At 40.0% G+C, this 17,195-nt stretch overlaps 1 long non-coding RNA gene across 2 annotated transcripts; it reads left to right on the forward strand.

The window, feature by feature from the left end:
• Positions 1–14,908: 14,908 nt before the first annotated feature.
• On the forward strand, positions 14,909–16,809 carry LOC109209017. 2 transcript variants are annotated; one of them, XR_002065300.1, is made up of 3 exons: positions 14,909–15,236; positions 15,785–16,247; positions 16,487–16,809. It is a non-coding gene; the product is annotated as an uncharacterized LOC109209017 (long non-coding RNA). The 2 variants fall into 2 exon arrangements; XR_002065299.1 differs by having other exon boundaries at positions 14,913–15,236; positions 15,785–16,809.
• Positions 16,810–17,195: the final 386 nt, after the last annotated feature.

Below are 17,195 nucleotides of genomic sequence, written 5' to 3' on the forward strand. Positions count from 1 at the left end.
AGCGGTCTTCTCCCGGAGTGCCGCTTCTGAAGTAGCTCGAAGCTCTTTCACCTCCTCTCCTCCCCGATACCTTGAGACTCAAAATCTTGCAGTCTCGAAGCAATGGCATCACGCTCTTTCTCGTGATGTGCCGCTTCCTCACGGAGCTGTGATATGACACGATCGTATATCTCTTTGCACTACAGCACAATAAGGAAATTGAGAAAAGTGATGAATAACGCCCAAGAGCGAAGGGAAACGCTCAAAGAAAAATTTTCACTGCCGCAGGGATTTCTCCGCTGCATCAGCAGCGTCAGCGACGTCAAGATCAACACCGTCAGGTAGGTCATCGAGGATGTTGGCAAAAGTGCCTTCCTCTCCGAAGGAAGTTTCAGCCGTGGCACCAACCATCCTCCCGGCGTCTCTCAATTCTCTCGACGAAACTGAACAGTTTCGGATGAAGTCGTTCGGGTTATCAACCCCGTCGAATAGCGACCCACACCCCGGGAAGACCCCGAACTTCGTCCCATCTGAGCCCATAGCCCTGCTGGCAGAAGCTACTCCAAATCTGGCCGAGCGATTCGAAGCCACATCAGCGTCCTCGCCAGCAACCTTCGATTCCTTAGCCTTGCCCGGTCTTAGCCGCCGCGGACTCAGCAGCCTCCGTTTGGGGTACTTGCGAACCCCCCTCGCTGGTCCTCGACCTCTTTCTCAGCGGACTGCCATCATCATCTTCTTCCCCGCTTGCACCGGGATCCCGGTCAAAGCTCGAGACAGCGGCCTCATCAGGTCGAGCAGCAGCCACTCTTGTTTTCCTTTTCTTGCCCGTGCCGACTCTCAAGGCCTCTTTTTCGCCACCAGGGGGTGGCCTCATCAGCGTCTTTTCCCCAAGGCCTGCATCACTACGATGAGTGAAGCACAAAGGGAATACAAAATACAAGGTACATACAGGAATGAAACCTCACCATGGTTCTTGGCCACCCAACACCTATCGGCCATGAGGTTCCAGGATCGGAGATGATACAAAAACTCTCTGTCCAAGCGCTTTATCCACCTCGCCCAGTCCGAAACCTCCTCAGGTTGCCAAGGAGAAGCTGGAGAAAGTCACCGAAAGATTATCACATCACTTGAAAGAAAAGTGAGGAGCGATTAAAGAGAAGATATACTTACGCTGAAAGTTCTACCGTTCAGGAAAAGGCATCCATTGGAGCGGATGATGTCCGAGGTGCGCACCCAAACAAACCTGCTCATCCACCCCCGGTCCTTCCCCTCATCATCGCTTGAAAAGAGAGGTTTCTTGGACCGTTGCCGAAGCTTGATCAAGCCTCGGTACAGCCGAGGGCGGTATATTCCAATCAGATGATTGAGAGTGATAACCTCACCCGCAATCTCCTCATTAAAATGCCTAAGCATCAGCACAATCCTCTAAAAGGACGGTGAGATCTAGCCAAGGGTCACTCGATACCGAGTACAGAAGTCAAGGATCACCGGGTCGATGCCCAAGGGAGGAGAGTTCACGGATTTGTCGAGACCCAAGGTGAACTGATATGTGTATACACAAAGAAAGCCTTCCTTGAAACTGGTAATATCTTCGTCGGAGGTAAGAATTTCCACTGTCGCTGTCTCATTCCATCGGCAGTCATTCTTCACTCTTTCGACATTAGTCACAACACTAATATATCGAGACACGTGTTCGCATCGGCGGCTTGGATGCGGAGCCTTGACACTGAAATCCTTCGACGTATCAAACTCGGAAGGGATCCACTGCTTAGAGGAGGGGCCGTCCTATCAACCCCCCTGGACAACTAGGAGGATGATGTAGTATCATTCTGAGGGGGTATCGTCCTGGAAGTCCTAGCCATAAATGATGAGGGAACTCTTCCGAAAAGAAAAATATAGAAGGATAAAAATATATCGAATAAATTAAGATTCCGGTTCACAAGCCTAGAGAAAGGGCAAGGATGAGCGACATCTGATGATCGGATCGTTTTATAGAATCCAATTGGGGAAGCAGAAGGGACGATCCTGCAATGGTTCGAAAACTCCTCGATCGTTGTGTATAACGGCGGCTGCGCGCGGTTTCCGGGGCTATGGCATTTAATGCCCTTACATGAATGACATCATGGCAAATATGACCTCGAGGCTGCGAGGATACGATTCAGTATCGTTTCCCATCACTTCGTCATGAGAAACGCGGAGACTATCTGTACGCGGTAAAAATCAGAAAACTTGATTTTCGCTATCAAGATAATTCGGGAAGCCTCCCTCGAGAACCCGAGGATGGAAGGCTGTCATCGAGTTCTCGGCCTCCGGGCTCGTCAAGGTCCGAATCAAAGGAAGCAGGGTTCGAGGTCAGGGGTAAGAGAAGATGACTCCGGAGTGCATGGCTACACCTGACAGGGGCGGTCTATCTGTGACCTACTGAAATGATGAGCGATAGGCCGTCCCATCTTTCTACTCTTATAAATAATACATGCGTATTTTATTGAGTCCCCTCGCCTATATAAGGGGGACTCACCCCACCTTGTAAAGGACAGATGTCGCTCCACTTCTCCAATAAGCAATAATTTCTCTCTCTCTCTCTCTCTCTCTCTCTCTCTCTCTTTCTTCTAAATCATCAGTGTTCTTCGACCCCGAGGTCGCCCTACCATTTTATTGTTCTTCATTTGTTCTTCGTCATTTAGCTCAAGATTGACGGTATAAAGCCTTATACGCATATACTTATCTGTTATCCCCTTCCTGATTACCCTCGATAAGGTTATCTTCGATAGGCCCGAGGTAGGCCCGAGGCATGGCCCCGAGGTATCTACTGGCTTGTCCTAAGCCCAGGAACGTCCCTTACTGGTTCGATTATCGTTTTTGGCTAGCTTGATCTTTGCTATTTTTACTCCACATTCAGCACTAATCACCCTTTCAAACTAGCTCGGGAATAGATCACATATATTTAGAATCCCATTTTACAAATTTAATTGTTGTTACCATTTTCACGGTAAACAGATCTCATTTCTCCAATCTTTCCCTCCAATTTCCTAAAAATAGACAAAAGCATTAGTTTAATAGAAGCACCTGAATCAAACAAATATTTCTCAAAGGTAGTACTTCCTAAAGAGCACAGTATAATAAAACTCCCTGGATCTCCAAACTTTTTACGGAGCTTATTTTGCAAAATGTCACTATAATGCTCTGTGAGCTATACTACCGATGTTTCTTCCACTTTCCGCTTGTTGGACAATATCTCCTTCAGGAACTTAGCATATTCTTGCATTTGAGAGAGCACCTTTGTGAAAGGTAGATTAACATGCACCTTCTTGAGCACTTCTAGAAAACGCCCAAATTGTTTGTCCCACTTCTCTCTTCTTTGCTTCTAGGGAAAAGGTTAAAAAGACATGTATTTTCTTTCCTCGGTCTCCCCATTCATTGAATTCCTATCCTTCTTCTTTTTGAAATCTCTAGTCCTCCCTTTCTTCTTCAGACCATCATTTGCATCAACCCTCACTTCACCTTTTTTATTATCATTTTTTTCTTCTCCTCCGCAATCTCCATTTGTCATTCCATCAACTCACCCTTTTGTTTTGCTATGGGGTCCTTCAATACTTTCCCACTTCTCAAGGATACCACATTTATTATTTCTTTTGGATTTATTTCAGTATCAGCAGGGAGAGTTCCTAGAATCCTCTCAGACAATAGATTAGCAAGTCGCTCCACCTATCTTTCCAAGTTTCGAGTGGTTGTGCCCTATTCTCGGACAGACGTGCCATGAGTTTGAAGCCTCTAATATGTCTTAATAATAAAGGCCTTTATCATATCTTCCATGCTAGACAGATTGGACTGTGCATGCTAGTGTTGCTGCCTTTGCTAATTTTGAAATCCTGGAGCTCCTTGTCCCTAGGGTCTCGGATTATTCTGCTGCCATGATTTCAGACTACCACTTGGTGAACTCCAAGAAAAGAATGTGTGCCTATTCCCCATGGAGTTAAAATTATTTCCACTTTGGTAATTTCCTCTATCAAATCTCTTCGCAGCATTTACCACTTAATCTGTAGTCGAGCCTGAAACTCATGCGTTGGATGACCCATTCCACAAAAGTCACAAATTGATAATGGATAGCTCTGGACCTTGGCTAGGGTCAAGTTTCTTATCTCTTTGGACATCGTATCTAGTTGGGCTTGCATTGATGTGTTAGAGTCCACCTGGTGAACCCCAACAGATTTTCTCCTCTCATTACTCTCAACGGGCCATTGGTTAGCATCTTCAGAGAGCTCATCTAGAATTGCAACTATCTCCTCAGGAGTTTTGTTCATTAAAGGACCTCCAACTGTAGAACTCATAATTCATCGTGAGAAAGGTGTCAGTCCATCCCAAAAGTCCTGGAGTTGCATCCACAGTTCGATTCCATTATGCTGACATCTTTTTACTATCTCCTTGAATCATTTCTGGGTTTCGAAGACCGTATCATAGTCCTTCTAGGAAAGCTATGAATTTTCCTTATGAATTTTACTGTTTTTGCAGCTGAGAAGTACTTGTCAAGAAACCCTTTAGTCATATCTTGCCATGTCCTCATCGATCCAGTTGGTAGGCTTCGAAGCCGATACTTCACGTCATCCTTTGGTGAAAAGGGGAATGCCCTTAAGTAGACTGCATCTTTTGACACTCCATTGTACTTAAAGGTGTTCATGATTTCCTCAAAGTCCATCAAATGGGTGTTAGGATCTTCATTCGTGTTCCCTCTAAAGACACAATTATTATGGATGGTTTGAAGAAAGCGTTGATGAGTGGAGGTTTGACACTTGACAGTCCCCGATTATAGACTGGCCTAGCATAGTCACCTAATTCTCTCCCAGGCCTAGGAGCCATATTTTCAAATTGGTTTTCAACCAGGGGTCGATTTATATTGAATCTTCTATCCCAATCCTCTTCAACGGTCTCATCGAAATCTCTAAAGGTTGCTTCATCTGCTACCCATGCAGATTTTTCTCTATGTTGTGCTGCCTCTCTTGTAGCTAAGTCTACTTTATCATTCTCGTTGTTCGCCATTTTATCTTGAGTCGAAGTCTGACACAAGAATGATCCACTTGATTCCTTCTCCTTTCTAAACTGCCATAGGTTGTTGTCTAATTTTTTGTTGTATGGCACCAATTCCTTTGAAGAGGATCGAGTCATACACCAATGAACTTAACCTGTTGCCTGCACACAGATAAAAGAACCATGAGTAAAAAGAAAATTCCTAAATTAGCATCCAAAACTATTTTAACGCTATTGATTGCCAATCCCCGACAACGGTGCCAAATTTGACGAGGGCAAAATACAACATGAATTTGATGCCGCTAGCCAAAGAAAGTATAGTTTAATTATCGTTTCCACAAGGATTGTATTTAAATAGTATTCAAGCAATTTCTTGCTTGAATGTTATTCAGGCTGATTAACAATTTGATTTGAATGATTAATAACTTAAACTAACTATGAAAACTAATGAAATTAACAATTTATCATAGAGAGACAAGAGTTTAGCAATATAGAAAGAATCAATGAGAGAAACAGGGGTCGTGGCAGGATAGGAGCAAGATGGCTATTTGAGATCTAACTCTAGTTCAATTAACTCTAATATTCTAATGATTCTCACGAATTCACTCGATGATTAGCTCAAACATGCTGCCAAGACACTTCTCTTGATTGAATCTTTAACTCTATGAGGTGAACTAATATAAAGCACTATGAAGATATGCAAGAACATGTTAATGGACTAGTCATTAGAAAAACGTCTCTCGACTATTCTCTTAACTTGATTTAATCGACAATCCAACAAGATCTTTCGATTACTTAAAAGATAACACTGTTGCAGATATTTGTAGATATTTTTGTCATTAGAGATAAAATAATGGCAATTTCTATGGATAATGCTTCTAGTAACACTAGTGTCTATAGGCATACTTACAACAACACTAAATCCTGCATTTAGTAATTGTTTCCTATGTGAGATGTATTTGTCTACATTTACCATTTAATCGTTCGGTNAATCCAGTGAACAAAATTGCATTCAATTCAAAGTTCCATAAATGAATTCATTCAAAGAACTAGAGTTAAATTTCAAAAATTCCAATCAAAACACCATATTTGTCAAACCCTAAGGTAAAATACGCTATAATCATGGAGAAAGTCATCACAAATAAAGTTGAATAATAAAAAGACATGAATTCAAAACAAACTTGTGTGTTGAGTTAAGAAAAGAATGATGAATACTTGTGCTTTGAGTCTTCAATTATCTTCCCATGTTCTGTCGGTCAAAAGTCGCATCAAAAATGTATTTTTTGATGTATTTATACCATGTAGGAGCGGGCCCGGTCGAAACTTCCTTTTTCGAGCCAAAACAGGAAAATATTATGAGAAATTTGTATAGGCAGACCGCGCCCTACGCTGTGCCATATGACGTGGTAGTGGGAAAGTTCATAGAGCAGTTTCTGACATACAAGAGAGATTTTGCATAGCCACACCAGTCCATGTGGTGCCCCACGCGAGAAACAGTGATATTTTTCCATAGTAAATTGTTTTCTTAACTTTTTGATGTTCAGACATGGTCCTCGACTCCTGTACACAATTCCGGTCTAATTTTATGGGCTTTTACTCAGACTTTAAAGTTTCAACTTGTTTGATTTAGCTCCAAATTATCTTAATAGCTCGGAATCATTTACTACAAGGTATAAAATACATAATAAGCGCATATCGCCATTATTTAAGCTCAAACACAAGTAAAGTACAGTGATTAGGCAAGATATGACTAAAACAAGGGATCCTAGCCTACCATCATCGACGATCAGATTGCATGTTCATGTGTTATATTAGCTTTTGTCTGAGGCATAATTTTGGATTGGTTATGACTTGAAGAGGTTGGTTTTGAGGATGAATCGAGTAAGGAACTTTTAGTTTCATGATGTATTATCTTTTATGAGTATATGAAAATCTTGGAATGATTCGGGTTTGTCATGGTGGATGTATGCAGTGTGCATGGAGTAGGGATTCCTTCGGTTGCTCGAAGAAGGGGGTTACTTCTTAAGGGTTTGTGTGATGATGGAATACAAGTCGTTGGCTTGTATTGGTGGTGCATTAGGGGATTAGAGTTGAGTGGATGACTGTTAAGAAGGTTTTAATGTGTTCAAGATTCATATATGGTATTTGTGAATTTCTCGAATTTATACATGGTTAAGATCTGAGATTTTCGTTGGGTGGTGTTGAGACTTGCACTATTTTTGTGTCATTAGTGATTCTAATTTTCGGTATCAAGGAGGTTTAAAAAATAGCTTTAGATTCACGGAAGGTCTCTTTAGAGTGGGTATCTCGGTTGCGGCATTATTGGTACTTCAGAGGGTATATAGTGGTTTATGGGCTTTTGGACGATGTGGTTCATACTAGAATCTATTGTGGTGAGCTTTGGTTTAGGAACACAGTGCACTGGTAAGGAGAAGTGTTTACTTGAATGAAAGTCAAGGAAAATTCAGAGAAATGGGTCAGCTTGGTGGTGTTTTGGGTCGGCATAGTAATACGGGTGATTGGTTACATTGTTGTCGTGAGGCTTTACCAGTATTTTGTGGCAATACCCCTGGGTTCGGTAGCCTACATGAATTGGTTGTGTTAGGGGTGGATTAAGTTCTAATGGCTTGATTATTTGCGGGCGAGTTTCGAAGAGTTCTTGATAGTATAGACCACGGCTTGGGACGGATGTCTGCTACTAGCACGAGGAGTATGTTGCGTGTTGTGATTTATCTCCTAGACGGGGACAAGTAAAAGGTTTCTGGCTGATGGAGTATGTATTTTGCTTGTGATTCGGAGTTGATTATGGGGTTCTTGTATTTTCGTATGATAGCATGATAGATGCGGTGCAACGTGTGAAATTGAGATTTGCATATACATGTTTGTGGTTTGGTTTCGAAGGGAAGGTCAAGAGTTCTTGACAGCACAGATATTTTTAGAACTTAGAAGGATTCTAGCACTATCTGGTATTACCTGAGAACAGTGAGCATTTCAGAAGGCGCACTATGCTTCGACTTGCGGATGCTTGACTGGTATTATGGTAATTGCCTGGTTGATCGACTGTTGATGTTCAAATTTTCTACGAGACACGAAAGAATTATGGAAGTGTTTCTCGTAAAATAATTGTGTATGAGGAATGTATTAGTCATTTAAGTAGTGGATTTGGGATCGGACATGGCGATTGTTGTATTCTAGGGATTTGAAGACTAGGAGAATTCTCGAGGTAGATTGTTCCATGTTTACGGATGGTGAAGGTATGTTAAGAGGTTGAAGGCTAATAGTTTATGTCATGGATATGTTATTGAGGACTTTTTGGCGCTTATCTAACTATTTTGGGAGGATTGGAATTGATTTGGAGGCCACTGGTAGGCCTAGTAAGAATGTGTATTATACATCAGGTTGGATTTTTTTAATCAGCACAATTATTGTAGAGAGGTGTGCTATTAGTTAGAGTTTATTTTATTCGTATTTTGATGTGTTCATGCGTTACTCTTCTATGTTATGATGAATTATGATGTTGTTGACTATTTACACATATGATATAGTTTTGTTTGGGCTTGGTGGCTAAATTCGAACAAGATGGCTCTTGCGGTATTGAATGATTGATTGTGCCATGGTTACAGTATTTATGTCTTTGGTATATTGTGTTATCCATTTCTTCATGGTTATTGTCATGCGCTTCACGTGCTCGCTGATGTTGTTATACACGTGTTGGGTGAGTATGAGAGCTAGGCAATAGGAATTCCATGTGGACCGGTATTTGGATTGGGTCATGCATTATAGCGGAGTTATGTTCGGATATGATACTTCATGCTTATTTCGTATGTTTTGCTTCTCCTTTGTGTGATGGATTTATAGCATTGCGCTTTGTGGTGGTATCTGTTGAGCTTGCGGGAGGGATCTCTCTTTTGATTCTCTTTCTATCACTGGGTACATTCGAGGTGTTGCTTATTGGTGCATGGATCGCATGGTATGTCACTCGAGGTGGTGCTGCTATGGCATATTGCTCGAGCAACTTGTACTGGATGAGATGAGGTTATTGGATCTGGAATGAGTGCTATCGGACTTGATTAATGTATGCTTAGAAGAATAACGTCATTAGTCTGTTCAAAATTTTGCAATGGTTCTTATCGGGTAAGATAACTCCGTGACTTGTTGATCTGATGAGTGGTTATGAGTATCGACATGTTTCATTCATCATTGGCAATGTACGAAGGATTTGGACAGGGTTTCACTTTATACGAGGTTTGTTATTGCTACCGCGTTTGTTATTGAGCAGCCATTATGGTCGAAAGTTATTGCTATGAGTATCAGAGTCATGTGGTATATCATGTGATTATATCTTGGGTTGTGGTTGTGGCTTGATACAACTCGTTCAGACTTATACAGTGTTTAGATGTGGGATTGAGGTCTTATAATGAATTTCGAATGTTGGAGATTGGGTTCTAAGGGTTGTGAACTGAGGTTTAAGTAAGGCCTTCAGTTAGGTTGTATTGTCCGACTATATGGATTAGCGTGAGGTGGGATCGCCCATTGGTATGGGTATGGTGAGTTTATACAGTAATTTAATGGCTTTGGAATGACTCTTGGCACGTTCAACGACAAACGTATGTTTAAGTAGGGGAGAATATAACGATCCGACCAGTCGTTTTGAATATTTGTATTTTGTTCGGTATGATGTATTATGACTAGCGTGTATAGTCAGTTTTTGTTTTTGAGTTGTCGGTATTTGGTTTGGAAGAATGATTCTCAATTTAGAAGCTTCAACTTTGGAACTAAGTGTTCCAAATCAGTTCCGCACCTTCCGGAAACCATATCACCCATCCCCACAAGTTATAAAATATCAAACCAATATACGAGAAGTATCAAATAGGAAATGGCACTCTAGAACTTAAAACGATCGATCGGATCTTTACACCTACGTATAAACATGCAATTGTAACACTTGTGTATCACATATGTAATATGTATGTATCACCTATATATATCTGTATAGCATGTCTTTTTGTTATGTAAATCTCATCAGTTGACAAACCAATCATGTCTTTTTCTTGTGTATATCAAGTTGTAGTCTTGAAGACATGCTTGATAAATTAAAACTCGACTTGGTTAATGTCTTGATGGATAATTTGCTAAATTAAGGTTAATACATATAAACATTTTTAAGCTCCCAAGTATTCAAAACTGAGCAGGTTTTGAAGTTGTTCAAAATACTCGACATCCACTAAGACAGGATGTGCAACCTCCATATGTATAAGGTGTATATAAGATATGTATCATGTGTGTATCAACTATGTTTATCCGTGTATCTGAAAAACACAATCCCCGCAAATCATGTGTTTTACATACTCACGACATCGAATTGTATATATTGTACATTTTAATTGTGCAACATAAAATCAAAGCAAAACATACCAAACAAAATAAACTGTATCACATCAATTATTGCATTAAAAATTCTTAAATCTGTATGGTAGAGTGTAAAATAACTTAGAATCAATCCACAAAGAAGATATAACATCTAATCTGTCATCTACAACACAAAATATTGATTCGTCCTTACAACTGTGACAAAATAAATAATGTAACACAAGGAAAAATAAACTTGTAACGACCCGGCAGGTTGTTTCAAGAGTTGTAACTCCGTTTCCTATTTACTGCTCCTTTTATGCTTCGTAGCTGTTATATGACTTACCGGGTTAGTTGGTTCAGGTCTGGAGAGATTTCAGAATAAATTGAGACACTTAGTCTCAAGGTTGGAGGCTTAAGTTGGAAAAGTTGACTGGATATTGTAAACGATCCCGTATTTGAGTTTTGATGGTTCGTTAGCTCTGTTGAGTGATTTTGGACTTAGGAGCGGGTCCGGATTGTGATTTGTAGGTCCGTAGTAAAACTAGGCTTGAAATGACGAAAGTAAAATTTTGGAAAGTTTGACCGGGAGTGGACTTTTTGAAATCGGGGTCGGATTGGATTTCTGGAAATTGGAGTAGGTTTGTGGTGTCATTTGTGACTTGTGTCCAAAACTGGAGGTCAATCGGACGTGATTTGATAGGTTTCAACGTCCTTTGTAGAAGTTGAATTTTCATAGTTTCATTAGGCTTGAATTGGGGTGCGATTCATATTTTGATGTTGTTTGAGGTATTTTGAGGGCTCTACTAAGTTCGCGTTGTGTTTTAAGACTTGTTGGTATGTTTGGTTGAAGTCCCAGGGGCCTCGGGTTGATTCTAGATGGTTAACGGATCAAGGATTGGAGTTTTGAGGTTGATGAAGCTGTTGCCCTTCTAGTGTAATCGCACATGCGAGGGTCTTGGCAGCAGGTGCGTCAGGTGGAGCAGAGGTGCGGAGTTGAAGGAGGTCAGCAGAGGTCGCATGTGTGATGGGATTTCCGCACCTGCGATTGCGCAGATACGGGACGGAGGTCGCAGAAATGGAGGCTCGCTAGGTAAGTGACTTTCGCAGAAGCGCATGTTTTTCTGCAAAAGCGGATGTGCATGTGCGAGCCCACCCTCCGTAGGTGCGGGAATAGCTTGGCAGAGCTTAAAAAAACGAGCGTTTCTGGGTTTTTCACCATTTCTAACATTTTGAGCTCGGGTTTTGGTGATTCTTGAGAGGATTTTCGAGGGGACTTTTTAGGTAAGCTTCTTGTACTCGTTTTAATTTAATCATAATGTTTCCCCATTGATTCTCCCACCTAGATTGTGTGGTTTTGAGGTGAAATTTAGGGGTGTGAGGCTACGGATTTGGAGAGTTTGATTTGAGGATTTCAGTGGCGATTTGGTGTCGAATTTTGATAAATTTGGTATGATTAGACTCGTGGTGAGTGGGCTTTCGAGTTTTCTGACTTCTGTCAAATATCGTGACGTGGGCCCGAAGGCCTTCTTTGAGCCGATTTCAGATTTTGAGTTATAACTTCGTAATTTCTTGTGAAATCTGTTCCTTTAGCCCATATTGAGTGTATTGTACTTCTTGTTGCTAGATTTGGGATATTTGGAGGCCGATTTCCGAGGCAAAGGCGTGTTGGAGTAGAGTTTTGCTCGAATTGAGGTATGTAACACTTCTAAACTTGGTTCTGAGGGTTCGAAACACCGAATTATGTGTTATGTTATTGGTGTTGAGGTGACGCACATGCCAAGTGACGGGCGTGCGGGCGTGCGCCGTGAGAATTGTGACCTGGTCGATTCCATGGCTCTATATTGTGGTTCTATCTTGTTTATATCCGTATTTTCATCGTGCGATAAAGTAATTGAGTTGTCAATCATGTTAGAGATCATGTTTAGGTTATATGTTGGTACGGTTGGGCCCCATAGTGGTCGTTTCTTGTTGTTGACTTGTTGATTCCATTGATATTTTGTACTCAGTCATATTCATGCATTTAATATCATATCACAGTCTCTGTTGTTATTTATTAATACATAATATCATCATGTTCGGGCTAGTTTCGTGACATTGTGAGCTCGTGAGAGAGTCTGAAGAGATTGATGACCAAGTGAGGTCGAGGGCCTGATTATGAGTGACATTTATGGGATTGGGTTGCACGCCTCAGCGGTTATACTGATTTATAATAACGCTTGGGCTGAAGGAGCCCCTTCAGAGTCTGCACACAGCCCCACTGAGCGCGGTTTATTATATTGAGGAATGGATCTTCCTTAGAAATAGATCTTGTCCGAAGCATTTATATACCTGGGGATGGATCTTCCCTACAGGCTGGATTGGCTTTACTCAGTACTGAGTGACTGATGGTCGGTTGATATATATATTCCGGGATGAATCTTCCCAGGGCCGGATGGGCCATATACAGTATTGAGTGATAGAGCATTTGAGAATGTGAGCACACGAGGCTGTGTCAGCATGGTGCATCACATACAACATGTGCATTGGCATCTACAAGTAGAGTAGTTATATCCTTCATATCACTTCGATTTGATCTATCTTATTGTATTTAGTTTAACTGTTGAACTTGAAAGCATGTCTACATTTCTGAACTATTATTTCTATATTGAGCGGTACCGGTTGAGTTCGTCACTAATTTCAGTCTAAAGGTTGGATTTGTTACTTATTGAGTTGGTTGTACTCACGCTTGTAACGACCCGGCCGGTCGTTTTTGGAATTTATGCCCCGATTCCCAATTTACTGTTTCCCCTAAGTTCATTTCTGCTAGTTTGGTTTGCCGGGACGTTCGGTGTTAGGATTCGGAGTGTTTTGGGACACTTAGTCCCTAAATGAGAGCTTAAGTGTAGAAAAAATGGTCCGTAGTCGGAACAGTGTGAAGACGACCTCGGAATGGAAATCTGATGGTTCCGTTTGCTCCGTTAGGTGATTCCGGGGTTGGGAGCGTGTTTGGAATGTATTTTGGAAGTCCGTAGCTCATTTAGGCTTGAAATGCCGAGGTTTGTAGTTTTGAAGTTCCGGTCCGATAGTGAGTTTTTGATCCGAAGGTCGGAATGGAATTTCGAAAGTTGCAATAGTTCCGTCATGTCATTTGGGATGTGTGTGCAAAATTTCATGTCATTCGGACGTCTTTTGGTTAGGTTTTTTATCGAAATCGTATTTGGAAGAAATTTGAAGTTCTTAGGCTTGAATCTTTGATTAAATCGGCTTCCGGTGTTGTTTTAGGTGTTTTAAGGATTGGTACAAGTTCGAATAAGGTATTAGGTGGTATTGATGCTTTCGGTTGAGGTCCCAGGGCCCTCGGGATTATTTCGGGTGGTTAACGGAGGAAATTTCTAAGTGTTGCAGCAGCTGGTATTTTTCCTTCTGGTATTTTCGCTTTTGCGGCCTGGGAACCGCAGAATCGGAGCCGCAGAATCGGCCTTGGACGTCGCAGAAGCAACTTTTGATCACCCTCCAGGAAACCGCAGAAGCGGTAGGATTTCCGTAGAAGTGGATCCGCTTCTGCGAGATGGGAACCGCAGGAGCGGAAGCTGGGATTTTTTTAGGGAGCCGTAGAAGCGGCCAGTGCTTCGCATAGGCGGGACCGCAGAAGCGGTCCCTAGACCGCAGAAGTAGTATTCACTGTTCAGAAATAGCAACTTCGAGGGTTTAATTTCATAAGTTTGAAAAATCGATTGAGAGCTCGGGAGAAGGCGATTTTGAGTGGGTTTTGAAGAGAAAATCATTGGGTAACGTTTCTATGATCCCTTTTTGTTATACTTTATCATTATATAGTTAAATACATCATGGGAATTCGAATTTTTGACAAAAAAATTGGATAATTTGGGGTAAAACTTCATCGGCTAGACTATTGAGTTTTGAGTGGGCATTTGACCTCCAATTTGGGAGATTTTTATATGGTTAGACTCGTGAGAGTACGAGGGTTCTAAAAATGTGAAAATTATTCGATTCCGAGACGTTGGCTTGAGGGGCGTTTTGGTTATTTTACCTATTTTCGCGCCTTAGCTTTAAATTTAACAGTGGAATCAGTTGTTTGCAATATTACTTACGATATGTAATTGAATTGAATAGATTTGGGTCATTTGGAGTCGGATACTCGTGGAAAAAGTGTGATTTCGAGTTGATTTTGGTGCCGATTCGAGGTAAGTGGCTTGTCTAACCTTGTGTGGGGGACCTTTTCCCCTTAGGATTTGTTATTTGAATTTTGAGTGCCTTGTACGCGAGGTGACGAGCGCGTACTTGAGCCGATTGATGGAATCCCGGTTTTTACTTAAGTTATTGAGATTTAGTTTCTTTCTTACCTTCCTTATCACTACAACAAATATGAGCTACGACGACATTTAATTAGTGACATTTATGAAAAAAGACGGGAATTAATTAGTTTAGCGACATTTACTTGAAATTGTCATAAATAGTGACATTTGATAAAAAATGACGAAATAGTATAACATTTGCTTTAATTAACGCAATATTAATAACTTTTTAGCGACTTTTTACAATTAATAGTAGGAAATTTTGCCACATATGGGATATTTTTTTTAAAAGAAAGAATTAGACTCGCAATTTCTTTTAGGTCTCCTTCGCCTTATGCGCAGCGCTCTTTTCTTGCTGTCTACCGTAGCAGTTCCACCGGTCTTTGCCGCCATCTGAGTTCGTCTCTACTAGTGATATTTCTGATGTTGGTGCCTCTTCTGCCGTTAGTTTCTTCTCTGCAATTGGTATCCTCGTAGATGATAAGGACCGAGAAAGCAATTGGGACGAGTAGGGGGAATTCGATGGATGATGCCTGATGTTAATCAATCGAGAACAGAGTCTTTCGATCGCTCTTTCTATGCTACATTCGGGTACCTCCATGTTTTATTTCAACTTCTTCATTGGTTGATGTTTACAATTTTAAGGGATTAAAAATACGTAGCTTTGATTATGTTATTTTCCTGTAGATTGGTACTCTCTAGAAAAATTCTAGTTACTTCTATTCAATGCTTTATATTCATGTGATACTAGTTCGGGTGGTTGATGGAGAGTAAAGTTTATTTTTTTAATTAATTTTTGATTTCGGTAATTAATGTTTATTTTGCTGTGATAATTCATTAAAGTTAGTTTTCTGTTAGAATAAGAAAGTCATTTTCTAATCTAATATAGAGTGTTGAATGTTATTATGCTTTTCCTCCAAATTCAGATGATTCATTGTATGCCCTAAGTTGATGCCAATGTAAAGAATAATCATTTGTGTGACTTAGTATGAGACTTGCTTTACATGTAAATTTAGTTCTACCTCTATTTGACCTTGTTCAAATACTTTAAGATGTATGTTCTCTTTGCGGCTTCACATTACCGGTATTTGTTTTTATACTCTTAACTAGACTAAGTGATTATAATGTGCTCTTTACAGGCAGTTGCTAATAGTAGAGTTGCTTATCATTAACTACCCTGTCAAAGTATTACCTGTTTGTTCAAAATCTGTCAGGTATCTATCCAACTCAATGATAGTATTGTTGTTCTCCTTAACTTCTTTTAATCAAAATAGTACTTTTGAGTCTTTATGTGGATGTTGTTCATTCTGTTATCTCGGCATAGGGAAAAGCTTCATTTGAAAAGGTAATATTTGTGAGTACAATAATGCTGTACAATTTTTTTACATGTTATCTTTGACTAAATTCTACTTTAACTGAGTTTCCCTCTTTCCTTTCTATTCTCTTCAAGGGGCTTTGTTACCTAAAATTGGCATTCGACAATAGTTAGTTGAACACGTGTTGGTCTTCATATTGAGCCGGAGCGTGCAAGTTTAGAGTGTGGCATCTTGTGGTAAAGGTTCTTATAGATTTGGTGGCCAAACAACATTATTCTTTCTTATAGTTATGTATTTCTACTCTTACAAATTATTTTTGCTCATTGATTCAAAGATAATTTCCCAACTTGTTTCAGATTGAGGTATAGTTGTTGTTAATTGAAGACAAACTTTGGAATATAACATAGAGGATACTCGTAAAAAAACTGCATTATATTTATTTTCTACTTGCTAATATGTTAAGCCTAGGGTGTAATTTTAACTTCAACGTCTTGCTAATATATTTCTCATTTTATAAATGTATAGGTGACTACATCAGACAATCTTCTTGTCTCAATTCAAGAGAGTATCAAATGGGCAGACACATAAGTAAATTGGAGAAGAAGCTCCTAGAAAAAGTAGCAGAAAGAGTGGAAGACAGTTGAAGAAGTAAATAAATCTCTTGTTGTTCCAAACTTACTTAGATTTTACTTAGGTATACACTTATAATTAGTTATAGGGATCTTCTTTTCAATTTATTTTACTTTAGTTCAAATTGTCTATGGTGAATGACATTTGTATGTATATATTTTGGAATTGGATGGTTATGGCTTCTGGTATAATGAAATGAATAGTAGCTTTTGCACTTATAGCAAATGTGCTTTCAATATTAAGTACAAAGATCATTGTGTATTTTCGATATTAACATGATATGTTGCACAAGTGTCAGTAGAAACTGATACTATCGACATTTGATAATAATTGTAAATAAATGTCATTTTTTATTGGTGACAGTATCCTAAATGTCAGAAATTTCAATCCGACGTTTCATAAAAAAATCAGTAAATAAATGTTATAAATTCTTTACCGATATTAATGTAAATGTCGGAAAATTCCCGACATCGAAATTTCCGACATTTAAACTGTGTAAAAAAAAATGTCGGTAAGGGAATTTGTGACATTTATGTGACTAAGTATGACATTTATAAAATATCGCCGTAGTACTTGAAATTATAACTTGTGCTAGATTAGGAAA

This window comes from Nicotiana attenuata, unplaced genomic scaffold (genome assembly GCF_001879085.1).
Source record: "Nicotiana attenuata strain UT unplaced genomic scaffold, NIATTr2, whole genome shotgun sequence".
Lineage (NCBI taxonomy): Eukaryota > Viridiplantae > Streptophyta > Magnoliopsida > Solanales > Solanaceae > Nicotiana > Nicotiana attenuata.